Source organism: Perna viridis, chromosome 10, assembly GCF_037379345.1.
Source record: "Perna viridis isolate PV_CMFRI_1.1 ecotype Kerala chromosome 10, ASM3737934v1, whole genome shotgun sequence".
NCBI classification, from domain to species: Eukaryota; Metazoa; Mollusca; class Bivalvia; order Mytilida; family Mytilidae; genus Perna; species Perna viridis.
In genome coordinates, this window is record NC_142454.1 from 16,417,103 (window position 1) to 16,431,831 (window position 14,729).

Below are 14,729 nucleotides of genomic sequence, written 5' to 3' on the forward strand. Positions count from 1 at the left end.
CAATGGAAAATGGAATAGCCACAATTGGGTTGATCTTAATTGCCTAAATAAGTGTCTGTGAAAAAATTGATTTATACATGTAGTAATATCTGTATTAATGCTTTTTTTTTGCATTGTGTAATGTGATCTTTACATATATTTTACAAAATTATTTATAACTTTGCTTTTTATAAGATAATGATCAAATCTATGATAAAAATAAAACATTCTTCTTGACAGTGACTTAAATATCCATTGGCTCGGATGTATATAATAGTCATTAGTGTTTACGTTTTTGCATTATGTATTTGTAATTACACATGTCACTTTAATAAATAATTTACTTACTTAAGGAGGTAGACCTAGGGTAAGGGACCTAACTTTTGAAATCAGTGATATGTTTGTATTATATTCAATTTCACCAAAGCCTATTAAGCTTCCATTTGAAATAGAATGAAATTATTCCAAGTTACTTACATGCTTACTTGAGATTGATGTAAAATGTTTAACACAAATGTTCCAATGATTTGTAAGAGTTATGTCCCATAACCCAAGTCTACCTCCTTAAATGCAAAAAAGTCTTTCTCAAGCAAATTGGAAGTAGGGAAATGAAGTATTGTTCTGTAAAGTGATATTGAAGGTAACAATTAGATCTAACTTCCTCCAGGGTATTAAGTGTTTGCACCAGTTTTGTGTGTTTTTGTACCACAACTTATTTACAAAAATGTGAATTCATTTTCACAAATAGTAATCATATTTCATATGGTAAAATCAAACACAAATGATAAAATGGATAAAATAATATTTTGGTATTTTGTACATTATTTAATGCACTAGTCTTTTTTCAACTGCACATTCTAAACTGAGAGTTAAAAAGTAAAAAAAAAAAGGTCAAGTTGAAGGTCATGGCTTGACCACACTTTATCTTTACTATTGCTCTGGAAAGTTGTGGGATCTTGATAACATTGTAATCAATGTCGGATAGGTTAAATGGATTTCTGCTGTTCACTTAATGCAATATGCAAATTTAAATAACTGGATTAAATATGATGTAACTTTGGCAAGAGAGATAACTCCGTTCAATCATGTAGTCAAGATAAGAAAAAAAGATAGGTGATCTGTTGATTTAATCATTCCTATTTCCTGCTGATCAGTTTCTTGCCAGATATCAATAATTTTCATAGATTTAGCCATTCACAAGAAGTATGTGCTCTGAAAGAACTATCAGGAATATTATATTGTTGTCAATGAGCCAGAAATTGGAGCACCTGTTCTCAAGTTTTATATGTATATGTTTTTGGATTAAGTTTTGCCAAAAATCTGTGTTTTGAAATTGGAATAAGAATATTAACAGCAGATTTTTATGTCTCTTTATTTCGTCAAAGTGAGAGGTCATATGAAGAGCAGTGAAGAGAAAGGAGTTAAAAGGGGATTTAACAAGGCAGCTTTGTAAGCTCTGTTCATAGGTAAGACATTAAAAACTATTTTTGTACTATAATAGAAATCTATCCAAAAATTATGGAAGAATATTTGTTGACAGAAAAAAAAGTTTTGAAATGATTACAGGGGTGGATCTAGAAATAAAAAAAAAAAAAGAGGAGGGATGGGGTTCTAGAGGGGTTCAACCTTTGGAACAACTTGAACTGCCACACTTAATTAATATGCGAGCACAGTTCTTTCAAAAAATAGATGATATTTCGTGTAATAGAAATTTATATGAACTTTTACATTTTTTTACAAATACGCTGTAAACTGTTGAAACCAAACCTGTTCTAAGATGAAGAATTCACTTGGTTCAATTTTATACTGTCAACTTTTTTCTTAGGAAGACCACACTTACAATATATATCTGTAACTAGTAGTTGCTCTTTCTTCTCCATGACTATTTTTTTCATACCCTATCTTACATTTGTACACATTTGGAACAATTAGTAGGTCTAATTTTAATTAGATTGAGCTTCAAGTTTAAGCATTTTTTTGCCATATTATGATTATGAAGTTAGATAGGCTTATCTTGTTGTGTCTATTGCATGGATTAGTATTGCCCATTACCTTTGGTTGACCACACTTCCTAATGAACCATAGACCAGTTTGTCTGAACCTACCACAATAACAGTGTAGGTGTTCTATCTCTAAGTAATTTGGATAATTACATTAGTTAGGCCTATTAGTTTTGGTTGACCAACAAACCTTTAGCTGCAATATTACCATCCCTGCAGCTGCTAACACAGCTGAGGAGTATATAGGAATCACCTTGTTGGTCTGCTTGTCTGTCTGTCTTTGGGATTTTTTATTCTAGGTTGTTGGACAAAAGTTATATGAAATGGATCAAATTCAGTCAAAAAGGAATTCATAAATAACTGCTGATGAAATTAGCACCGATCTCCATAAGTTTATGACTGGTCTTGAAGTAACTGATTCAGTGGAAAACTTTTTATTGCTGAAATATGTTCAGTGCTTATTAAAATTAATCTTTTATACAACCAGGATTGTGAAGAAATATTTGATCATTTAAAAAATGATTTGAATTGCACTGAAACATTTTCTGCCATATACACATATACTATATACACCATATTGTCAGTCAAAAGATCTCACTTCACCATGCTGTTGTAGTAATGTTATTAAAATGTCAACAGTGTGTTAAAAAAAGTACTATAATTGGGAAAAAGATGACATGATTGTTTTGCTTTCATGGTATTCATTAAAAATCTCTATAATAATTTTCTTCCAGCCAGAGATACATGGCTTCATGCTGCATACTCTTATTCATAGATAAGTTGTAATAAATTGTATATTATTTCTGTCTGACATTTTGTCAGATGACCTGACAGCTCCTGTCTGACCGGAACAAGAAATTCTGGCTTCCTGAAGACAGATTGCATTCAGGTGACTGCACTGGGCTAAATATCTTTCTTTGATGTACATTGCTTATTCAGATATTTTTACCGGTATATACTCTTGCAAATATGTAGGGTTTTCAGTGTTCTAGGATTCCCATCACCGAGGGCATGTGAAAGTTTAGTATGGGAATGTTAGTTTCCACTTTCCTTTTTGTAAGTAGAAAACTTGAAATTTGTTAAGTTTAGAAAGCTAACTTTACATGTTGGAAAGTTAATCTTCATTTAGAATTTCCCCATTGAAACCTAAAATTTGGAAAAAATCCTAGAGTACTGGTTTTACTCATGATAAGGATGTGAAATCCGCTTGCTGTTCATGAGTCAGTCTCATTAATGAGAAAAAATAATAGCATTTGTTGTTTTGGTGGTACCAATTTTTAGTTGGGAGGCAAAAGCATATGACAAAATTGTGAAGATATCTCACAGACTAATGATATATTTTTAGTGGAACAAAAAGACTATTTGAAGAAACATTGACATGTTGGTCAGACAAAGTTGCAAAAAAACTATGTCAGCACATATATGTTCATCCTAGATTACCTGCTTAGCATGTTTTTCTCACCTCATTTACCTCCAATAAGGGTGAATAAGTACAGGAGGTAAGCTCATTTGCTTAGAGATCAACCTTTATAATGAAACACATGCTTTCGTCTGGTTTTAACACATAAAAATAACATGAAATTGGCACTTCTTAGGTAATGGAAGGTGAACCATTAGTTAATCCCCATTACCTATGGTTGACCACCAGTTGTAATGAATGACATGCTTCCTGTCTGCATCAACAACCATAGAAGCTGTTAAATGTATGTTTTTCTCACCTATGGCAATTGAAGACAGGATTTATTTAATTACCAACACTGCAGCCAAACAAAATAGATCAATCTAAAAAAATGATACCAGGTCCAGATCAGGAAGACATTATCACCACTCTCAGTGGAAGCTTCCTGCAAAAATCATTTAGATTTATTACAATCAATTATTTGCTAAAAACTGCAACAGGTCTGGAGTGCATTTGCAGGTTGTTACCTTGAAATTTTCTGTTTCCTCTCATTATAATGATGATGTGCATGATTTGCTGCCATGAAATGACTCTTTTTGCTTTATCATATATATAAAATGAATTATTTTTTATATTTTACATCTGGCTGTAATGACATTTTTCATGAATACCAGAAATGGAGGGGGACAAATTTATTGCCCCCATAAACATAATGAGGGTGCTTCTACATGGTTTATAGTCGTGCAGAAAAAATTTGTAGGTGTGTTTTGGTTTTTTTTATTGATATGACAATAAAAACTGTAATAATGTACCATCAAAAGTGACAAGGTGGTCCTTAGATAGATAAACATTTCTAGCTGGTCCAATGAGGACTTAAACATCTTGAATTTTTGTCCCCCTCCCCCATCCATGTTGTGATTTTTCTTCTTTAACTTTTGTACTAACTATGATAATTGATTTTCTGTATCTTTTATATTGATTTAACATAATTCTTTTCTGGTACCCTAGTTGATTTGATGAGAGTTGGAGAATGAAGAAAGTCTTGTGTTCCAAAACAAAAAAAAATCATCTTCTCTATTGATCACAATTTAAGGTAATGAAATACTACCCTACCAGTAAAGACTTTTATCAACTTTGAAAAGATGGAAATTTCCTAAACCATTTGGAGCCTAATGTACATGTACTGTATCCTTTTAATAGACAGAATTCTTATAAAAATGTTACGCATTACAATTACACTGTAGCCAGCAATTTCTTCATACTGTCAAAACAGAACTGGACATAAGGTGGGGGGGGGGGGAATTTGGTATTGAAAAGTAGAGTTATCTCCCTTCAACAGTATTAATTGAATTGCAGACAGTCATAACTTTGTCGCCTTTCAGTAGGATTGATGACAGTAGATCAAAGTAACTCCACTCTGATATTTCACAATATAAGTAATTTGTCAAACCATGAAAATATATGTCATTGTCTTCTGAAGGACAAAAGACAAACCAAAGTTAATTGGGTGTTAAGTAGCTGTCTTTGTAAGAATCATGCAAAATCTGATAAATGTGATACATCCCAAAAAATGCCACATATGGTTATTTTTTGTAATTAAGTTGTTTTATGGGTATATACTATGAAATGTGTAATAAATCATTCACATCTGTCTGGTCTAAGGTGATAATCCACATTGAAAATCCAGGAGATTCTATTGTATTTGAGCGCCATTTACAGAGTTATCTCCCTTAATTTTGAAAGCTACAGTGCATTCTATATAATTTTTATCTCCTAAGAGCACAGTTTATATGAAAAACCACATGTTTATTTCTGTTTACTATGACATTTCAAACAAAATATCAAAAATAAAAATATGTAAGCTTTTTATCCATGAATCACATTTTGCATGATTCTTAGCTGGAGTGCTACTTGAATTGAAAGGATGGATCTCTTTTGAAATGTTTGGTTGGAAGTTCTTAACAAAGGTCAGTTTTTTTGACAGTTTATGAGATTTTTTTATACTAATTGAACTTGAATATATTTATATCTATACTTGTAACATTGGAAGATTTTTATTGCTTATGTTAGGATCAGTTTAACTCCAAATTTAAGTCCTGGTATGAAAAAGATAGCCATGTAGAAGGAAGTAACTAAATGAACTATATTATGCATTAGAAAAATAATTAATTGAATACTGATCTTTTTAAGGCATAGATTTTCACAAGGGAGATGTTGACTGCATAAAATTCCTTTCAATATATGCTGGTCAAAGTTATACATGTATACATGTACAATTCATTTTTTCGTACTGAGCTGTAATTTAAAGGTGAACTGATTTATAAGTATCAATTTTTTGTTAGATTTTTGATTTTTTAATTGTTCAATTTCAGTTGAGCATAACTACTTAAAAAAAAATTATATTAGGAAGTTTAAATCAGTGATTTGTTTAAACCCCAAAAGCTATGCAAATAGGTTCATGTGGAGTAAACTTTTTTCCACAATATTTAAAAAAAAAACATTTGTAAGAAAGCAAGAAATATTAGAAATATTATACAGAAATGTTTACCTTGGCCTTTTAAGTAGTACTCCAGCTAAGGATCATGCAAAATGTGATTCATGGTTAGAAAGCCTACATATTTTTATTTTTGATGTTTTGTTTAAAATGTTATAGTGAACAGAAATTAAAAAGTGGCTTCTCATAACCCTGGTGGTGGGAGATAAAAATTATGTACAATGTACTGTAGAATTCAAAATTAAGGGAGATAACTCTGTAAATGACACTAAAATACAATAGAACCTGTTGGATTTTCAATGTTCATTATCTCCTTAGACCAGACAGCTTGAAATGAATAATTACACATTTCATTATATAAACCAGTCAAGCAACTTAATAACAAAAAAATGTGGAACCATTTTTTGGGTGTGTCACATATTACAGCATTTCAATGATTCTTACAAAGACCACTACTTACATTGTAAGTACAGTACGTCAGTAGTAAGTACCTTTGATGATAGGTAATGTTCTCAAAAATCAATAAATGGTCCACTGTCCAGTGGTGTTAATATTAATGTAATGGACATCCCTGCCCTAATTATAAACTAATTACCTTTGTAAATTATCCTATTGACTGGACATACTCCATAATTACCTTAGGACAAATAGCATGTAAACTCATTACCCATGTGTATAGGGTTTCTGTAATGATGGGCCATCTGTTAACAAACATCATTGATTTATGATTTTTATAGCCAAAGCTCTGATTTCTGGACTATTGGTTCACCCCTAATAGCTACAAGCTGATCATTGCTGATGGTGATCATTAGCTTCCTTTATTGCCATATAGTTTTTGTCTGACAAACAGAACCCCTTTGTCTGATGTTACCTATGGCTATCCATTATTGTTTGAACTCCTCCCAAACTGTTACGGAGGTGTGTGGTTTATACAGGACCAAACATATTGTATTTGAAGATGTCTGTTTTAGACAGGTGGTTAATTAGGATTTGGTTTAGATTAGCTAATGATACCATTAGTAATAACTGATAAAATGGACTCTATGGAAGTCCAAGCCACTTATTGTAAATCATTTGCATTAACCTGATTCAAAGCACTTATAATCACATAGCTGAAGTAGAGATTTCTTTCAAAGTATTTAGTAAGTAGTGTTATTAGAAGTTAGGCAAATTTTATTTCAGTCAATTAAATGGGAACTTTTAATTGCTTATTGCTTATCATTTTAAACAGGAGGTCTGTTTCTTTTAATAAGTTTCATTGTAGCTTTAGAACGGGAAGTTGCAGTATCAAGTCATCTTTGTTTTGTGTCTTGCTGCTCAATAGACCAGTTTTAAATTTTGTTTCTGAAACTTTCACTCATCTGTTGAACTTCTGAAGTAAGACCTGTTATTGTCTGGTTTTGTCTGGTGTCCTTGGCTAATCACTAGCCATATTATTAACCAGGTTTAACTTAAATTGTCTGGAAACAATTTATGAAATATACATATGACAGAACAGATGGTGGGGTGATGGGTTGTCTCCCCTCTCATGAAGTTTCTTTCATGTTTCTCATGTATTTTTCATTCAGAATAAGTTCCCAGAAGTCTTCATTTACAAGTGTTATGTAATTTGTAATTAAGAACAAATGACACCCATCCCTGCAAGTGGTTTTCTCTTCAAGAAGAAGTAATTATGAATTCACGGAGTCAAAATGCATCTTCTGTTTTATTTTTCTCCACTGTTTATACCAATTTAAACGAGGACTTGTGCCCACATATTTTCTTTTCTGTGCATGGACAACTTGAGTATGCCAAATGACATGTTTTCATGAATATAACAAGAAACCAAAATACAGATGCATGTATATTTTTTTAAATTTTGTTACCATGGATTTGAATTTTAGATACCTTGTATTTTGTACCCACTGACAACATAGGTTGTTTGAATAATAGGATATTGACAATTCGCAATGTTAGTGCAAATACATGGTGTATGTACCCTCAAAGTGCTTGTGTTGGTCATCATTTGTATCTTTACTACCAGAATGTCAATGTCAATTATTATGAAAATGTTTCTATAATTATGCTGGTAAACAATGAACAAGAGGAAATATTCATTGAAATACAGATACATGTATTGTTTTTTTTTTGTTTTTTGTTTTAAAAAAAAAAAAAAATCAGCTTATTTTTATGATAACTTGTTACTTCATATTGTTGAGTTAGGTCCTTCTCAGTTTTATCTTTATTTTCATTTTAGACCTGTAAAATTATGCTTATTGAAATGTTTGCATGTCTTTCAAAATCTGATGTCAAATTATAAGTCATTGGGTACTTGGGATATGTAAAATTCAGAATTTCATGTACAGAAGTATGTTGATTTGTATCAGTATATTATTGAATAAAATCTGTCCACAAGGGGTCTTACACAGTTAAATATGCAAATGCTTTATGAATACATTTTATGTAATAGGGTTCTACTGCTAAAAAGCTTCTTTGCCAAGCATTTATTTCTAAGGCCAAGAGACACGAGTCTTTGCAAAAGAATTGGCTTTGTTTGGCCTAATCAGAAATCAGTTAATAATAAGATGTCTATTAAAGGGTGATTTAATTTGGAGTCTTCTGTCAAATTACATTGCCTAACTTGTACTGATAATGATCAGAACATACCTATGGTAGATATGTAAACATTGGGATATTTACGTTTTTCCTAATGTGAATTTTTATGTAGTGTCAGTACATTATTAGGCCTAATTTGGTTTTAATTTGAACAAGTAGACGATAGAATTCCTATTTATTTTCGGACTACTATTTGTCTAGTTCTGTGCGTAGCAGTGTAAATTGGTGTGAATTAGGATAATTTTAAATTCAGGTCAGTACTAAAATTGTTTGAATTAAGATATATGACTCTTAAGAATTTGCACAATCATTTTCGAAGTACGGTCTTGAGTAACAGATGATATATGATGTGATCTATAATCAGATAGAAATGATACATGTATTGAAGATTTCGTTATTGGAGTCTTGAGATATAATGATAATTTTGGTTTAAAATCATTTCATAATTGTATCTTTTTCATACTTTCATATTATGTTTTGCACATTTTTAATTGACCAAAAAAATAAAATTGTCTTGTGCAAGTGTTGATTTCAGTTATTGAATGAAAAAAATTCAGTCATTGTCCTATTTAATTTTATACATGTGCACTTAGAAATGTAAGCATATTATTACCTTAGCTATGGAGTCAAAATATTTATGCACTAAATATGGATAAAACCAAAGATACTTCGAGAAGTTACAAAGATTTTCCTTTTAAAAGATATTGGTCAAGGATACTTACATGTACAGGTATAACAATTGATCAACCATAAATTTTTACTTTGGTTAAAGTAGAAGTTTAATGTGCCTATGTCGATCTTTCTTATGAAACAATGCTATTTGCCGTATTGAAAAACAGAAGTGATTTATTTATGTATTCTGCTATTGTCAGAATAGCTGCTTTTGCTTTATCCCCCTTGACACAACAATACATAGGGACTCTGTAATGAAGTACCTTTGTCAGTCTGTCCCAGGCACTTTTTGGGTACAACACCTAACTCTGATAGGAGATAAGACTTATGATTACATATTTAGGGTGATTTGATGTCATATAGACTTAGAATTTCAACAAGTGCAAGGGAAGCATAGATGCTTGTGGCAATCATGTTTGATGCAAACAATATTTTAGTCCTTGATCCTAGCACTATAATTTTGATTACTTTGAAAGTACTATTGTTTGTGGGGTACCAAATTTTCGTGGTTTTCTTGGGTAGGCCAAACCACGAAATTTGGTTTCCAATGAAAAGAAGATTTCCATTGATGTGTATACTGAAAACCTCAAAACCACAAATTTCAAGAATCCATGAACTTGTGTTACTTCCCTAATCCACAAAAATTGGTATCCATGAATTTAAGTACCTTGGAAAGAGTTAGGATTTAAGTTTATACACTTTTAATTATGAAAAGTGTTATAATGTAATTAAATCAGAATTATTCTTCAGCTGTCTGTACAAAAAGGTGAATGCCATTAATTTGAAAAATTGAAGCAAAAGTTGGGTTAGATAACGAGAATGGATGTGGTTAGTATGTCCAAGAGACAACAACCCATCCAGGATGAAAGATGTCCACCCATGGGTCTTCAATGAATAATGAGTAAACCTTCACACCACAGGGCAGGCTGCAGCTGATCCAAAAACAACATTAACTGAAAGTGAAAATGAAACAAGATCAAACAGAGGCCAGAAATTCCTAAGTACAGGCACTGTCACTGGGTTAAAGTACTTTTGGTTGATCACAACCCTCCCCCCTTTTTTGATGGGGGTTAACATTCTACTGTCTGTAAAGCTTTTAGTAGCCTTTTCTATAATTCAGATATGTTTTCTTTTACATATTCTCCTAGTTTCTATGAATTATGACTGGAAAATATGCTCTATAAATTGTTAGCATTTCGGTCATACATATTTTAAAATCGCACAAAGTTCAAGATTTTACAATAATAATGTTCATGAAATATGATAAAAAAAATAGATTGTCATTAAGTAGCATAAATGGGTCTGGTAATTAATTAGCTGTTAGCTAAAGTGGTTTTCTGTTGGATATCATTTGATATTAACGGCAAAAAAAAAGCTGAATATGATAAATATTTCCTGCAATAATTATTTCTCAATATGTTTTAGCCCTTTTTGAAAAAAAAAAACTTTTGTGGATGTACAATTTTCCTATAAAACAGACCAGCAGGTGTTTATTGTTTTGGAGTTTCAATATTTTGATGGTCACAAGAAATAATTGATCAAAGATCAAATTTTCTAGACCACCTGCAGTAAAATACCTTCCTTAGGGATGCATAATGTTGTTATATAAAACATAATTTTGTCCACAGACGGCTCCATTCTTCTTATGAACTTACATATCTTGTACCATTTATTTGTTTATTTCTCTTAATCTTCTTTCTCTGAATAGCTCAACATATTTTTTTCTTAAATCTGTAACACTGTTTACTTAATTTTTTGTATTTTTGAACTTCCAACATTTTATGTTTTTTCTTCGTATGTTTACAATTGTGATTTTCTGATTTATTTTCTATGTCTTGCCTGTAGCAAACATACTGTACAGCAAGTAAACAAAAATTCTTTTTTCCAATTTTGATCCTATATTCAAATATATCGCTGAAGGATAAAATTTTTAAATTTTAAATTACAACTCATATTTGAAAAGTCATTGTTCGAAAAACAATATTTTAATTTCAAATATGACTTTGCGAATAACTGTTGATGTAATTTCTCACGACTTTGGCTTAAAACCAAAAAGACTTGATGCAATGGATTTATTTAATGTATTCCATTAGTATGAAATATAGTTATTATTACCTTTGTTCTCAATATGACACAATATATTAATTCTGCCATTATCACTTTTCTATATTTGATGAAGGCTTGTTTGTCATTGAATATGTTATAGTTGCTTGAATACTAGCCACATTAAGTGGTGAGGTATTATTTATGATAACCACTGAAAATTTGCATGTCTGATATGATATCTTAAGAACAGATAAATTTTTTTTAACAACTTTTTACAGTTGCTAAGTATGATGCAATACAGGTCTAGTCCAAGTTGTTGTTTGTGAGTAAAGCCATTTTATCTTAATGCAATCTCTGTTTTTTCACCACATGGTGGGGGTATTACTTAGTGTCCCATCTATATCCTATTTTTATACTCAAGGTTTGTTATGCTGATGGTGATTTTAATATTTATATAATCTGAGGTAAGAGAGAGGTTTGTATATGTATGGACTTAGAATTTCTTCCCATGTGGGATGTATAGATTGTAGCACAATAATTCACTAACTTAGAGCAATATCCAACATGCTAGAAATGGTAGCTTAGCTTATATTCTGCCAAAGTTAATCTGAACTTAAAATGTCCGACTGCAGTATATTGTATTGTATTCTTCTGTGTATTATAAAAAAAATATTTGGGGTGTGATATGCATCCCATTATTGGCAGTGTTAAATTTTGATAAAACACTGATGTGGGTATTTTATTATGAAGCAGAAAGAAAACTGATATGTCAATACCTTACTTTTTCTAATGTAAGTCTTGCAATTTTGAACGTGTTAAAACATTGTTTGCAATAAAAGCTATTTGGTCATACAGTCACTGAACCTATCCGTGCATCTATTTGACGGATTGATGACCGCTGACTGATTGATCGGTGACAGATCGATAAGCAATGATCGGTGACCGATCTGATTGCAGTTGTGTCATAACAAAATGAAGGATGATTGGTTCATGTAAATTTACGAATTTCCATTGGAACGAATTCAATATACAACTAAATTGAATTATCTTTAATTTAAGATATTAAATCCGTTGTATTTTGTTATAAATAAACCAAATGTAGAATAAAAATTATTAAATGATGTTTGAATCTATTGAATTATGTAAATATGTGTAAAATTTTACAAATGAAACAACGGAATCCGTAAAATATATTGACCGCTCTGTGCTCATGTGATGTGATCACAGGTTTAATAAATCGGTTTGTCGGATCTATGACCGATCGGAAACTGATCGGTCGTCGATGACAGATCACAATTTTAGTTGAGTGGATCGGTTCAGGTACTGTAATAATCAATAAACAAAAGACCCCCTGTTGTAATCTATTTTGTCAATCTGTGTTCAGTTTACTTTTCATAATGGTATGATAATAGGAAAACAATCTTCGGAGTTGTTAAATTGACAACTAGTAAGTCAATACCAAACTGTGTTAAATTTTAGTATTTTTGGACATTCAGGATCTATTAAATACACCAAGATCAGACTGTTATTGCAGGCCAATGGCTTAAAATACCAATCAGGTCTATAATGTAGCCAAAACAGGTCTTCTTAATTAAAACACTTTGATTCAAAAGTCTTTAATCAGAATGTTTTTATTTTTGTTGGGAATGCGTCTTTATACATTTCTATTTATGAATTCAAGTCAGAATCTTAATATGGAGCAATCTTTGGTATCCATTCTTGAATGAGATTGGTAAGTTATGAAACCATATTCAGTCAATAGATGTATGAAAGATTTCATTTAATGATTAGTAGACAATTAAGATATAGACCTTGAATTTTTTTTTAAAATTGAAAATTCATGTACTTCTTTTGAAGGCCTTGTGTTCCGACATGGACCATCATTTCTTCATTTGTTGGGACTGTATAAAAGCTGGGTAAATGATTTCAAACATTTTTTACTACAATTTATGGATAATATACCAAAAACTAGACCCTGTGTCTAGACAACTGTATTATATTTACATGCAGATCATGGTGTTGATGATGGCAAATTAAGTTTACATGATCAATGGAACCAGTAAACTAAATTTGCTACCATCAAATCAAGATTGATCTAGACAAATCTGAAATGAAAATTTACCTTATGGTTGAAATATTTTCGCGGTTTCAATCTGAATTTATACCTTTATAGATAGTATATTAAAATATGAAACTGTAAGTTTAATTTTTAGCATTAGAGGATGTGTCAATTATTAAATATCTATAATATGGAAATATTTGTCTCAAATACATGTATCATTGCTATAATGGGATGAAACAAAATTAGAGTTTGTATGTAATAAATTTTTAATAAACTAAAGACAATGGCATTCAGTGAAGGAATGAAAACAGGTAAAAGGTATTTGCTCAGTCATGACACCCAATGCAATTTGTTACACTAAAGCATAGTCCAAATGTTTGTAATGCTTGAAAATATCCGCTTTTCTCAGTGCACCTAGCAACATCTGATAGTGACATCCTAACAAAGTAACCTTTTATGTATCCTTGGATTAAGCTAGGGTATTGTAGGCAGAAAGGGGAGATAATTTGTTGGTTTATCACCAACAGCTATCTTATCTTACTGACATTTCATGACATATGGTTCTTGGCTACTCTCAACACCCTGGTGGAGATTAAAGTTTTAATCAGTCCACAAATAATAAGGCTAAAATTGGTTCTAAATGATAAAGGTTGGCCCATATTTCTGATATCTTGCCTTATAGCTTGATAAAGCTTGCTTAGGTTAGGTAGTTGTTTTGGGACTTAATTTCAAAGGACAAACTATTTTTGGTAAGGACAATGATTTTTAGGTCATTTATAACTACATGTTGTTACACAAAATGTAAACATTCACTTTTACAACCCATTGCATCAGCTAAAAGAAATGTTTTGTTCTCATATAGTTTAAAAATGTTTTCATTGCAGATGTTCCATTTTTAGTACTATTCACATCATCTATATTAACCCACTTTAGATGTGCATTCTCTTTCAGTGTTACCTATAAATTTTGAGTTATTTTTTCTTCCACATTAATATATTAGCAAAGTTAAAATTTTTGCATTTCAAGAATTTTTTCTATACTTGTAGAAGAAAAGTATCTACCAAAACAAATCTGTACCAATGGGTCTAAACATTCAACTATATCAGATTACCACAGACTTGAAATTGTTGATTGTTCTTGTCTTAGATTTTGGAAGTGGATTTTTCCTTTCATTTCCATATGTATCAGTCAGTATATCTTGTATTAATAAGGGGTGATCGAAATGGAGCTGGGTTATTTAGATGCTAATTATTGCTTTCAGTGTTGGGGATGTCATCATAACTCCTTGGATGATGGCCTAACTTTTTCATGACTAGTTACCTGTTGAAAAATTTCACACCATATCTACAGAGATAGGACTGTTTTTGGATTCAGAAATCACAGGCAGGTCCAGGATTACAGGTTAAGTGAAAGGGAAGGGGAGATAAAAACAAGTACCTTTCAAGTATAGCATTATTACTTATAGGAAAATAAAGATTTCAT

The 14,729-nt window shown here is 31.2% G+C and overlaps 1 protein-coding gene across 2 annotated transcripts in view; it reads left to right on the forward strand.

Annotated features, from left to right (window-relative positions):
* The first annotated feature begins 1,073 nt into the window (after nucleotides 1-1,073).
* The window catches only part of LOC148604740 (rho GTPase-activating protein 7-like), a 121,646-nt gene continuing 107,990 nt past the window's right edge, over nucleotides 1,074-14,729 (forward strand). Inside the window, exon 1 of one of the 2 annotated variants that reach the window (XM_088551052.1) lies at nucleotides 1,074-1,445. The gene's annotated coding sequence lies outside the window, so the exon portion shown is untranslated. Of the gene's footprint in view, nucleotides 1,446-8,554; nucleotides 8,721-14,729 lie in introns of those variants that run through there. The other variant, XM_088551051.1, reaches the window with a different exon arrangement.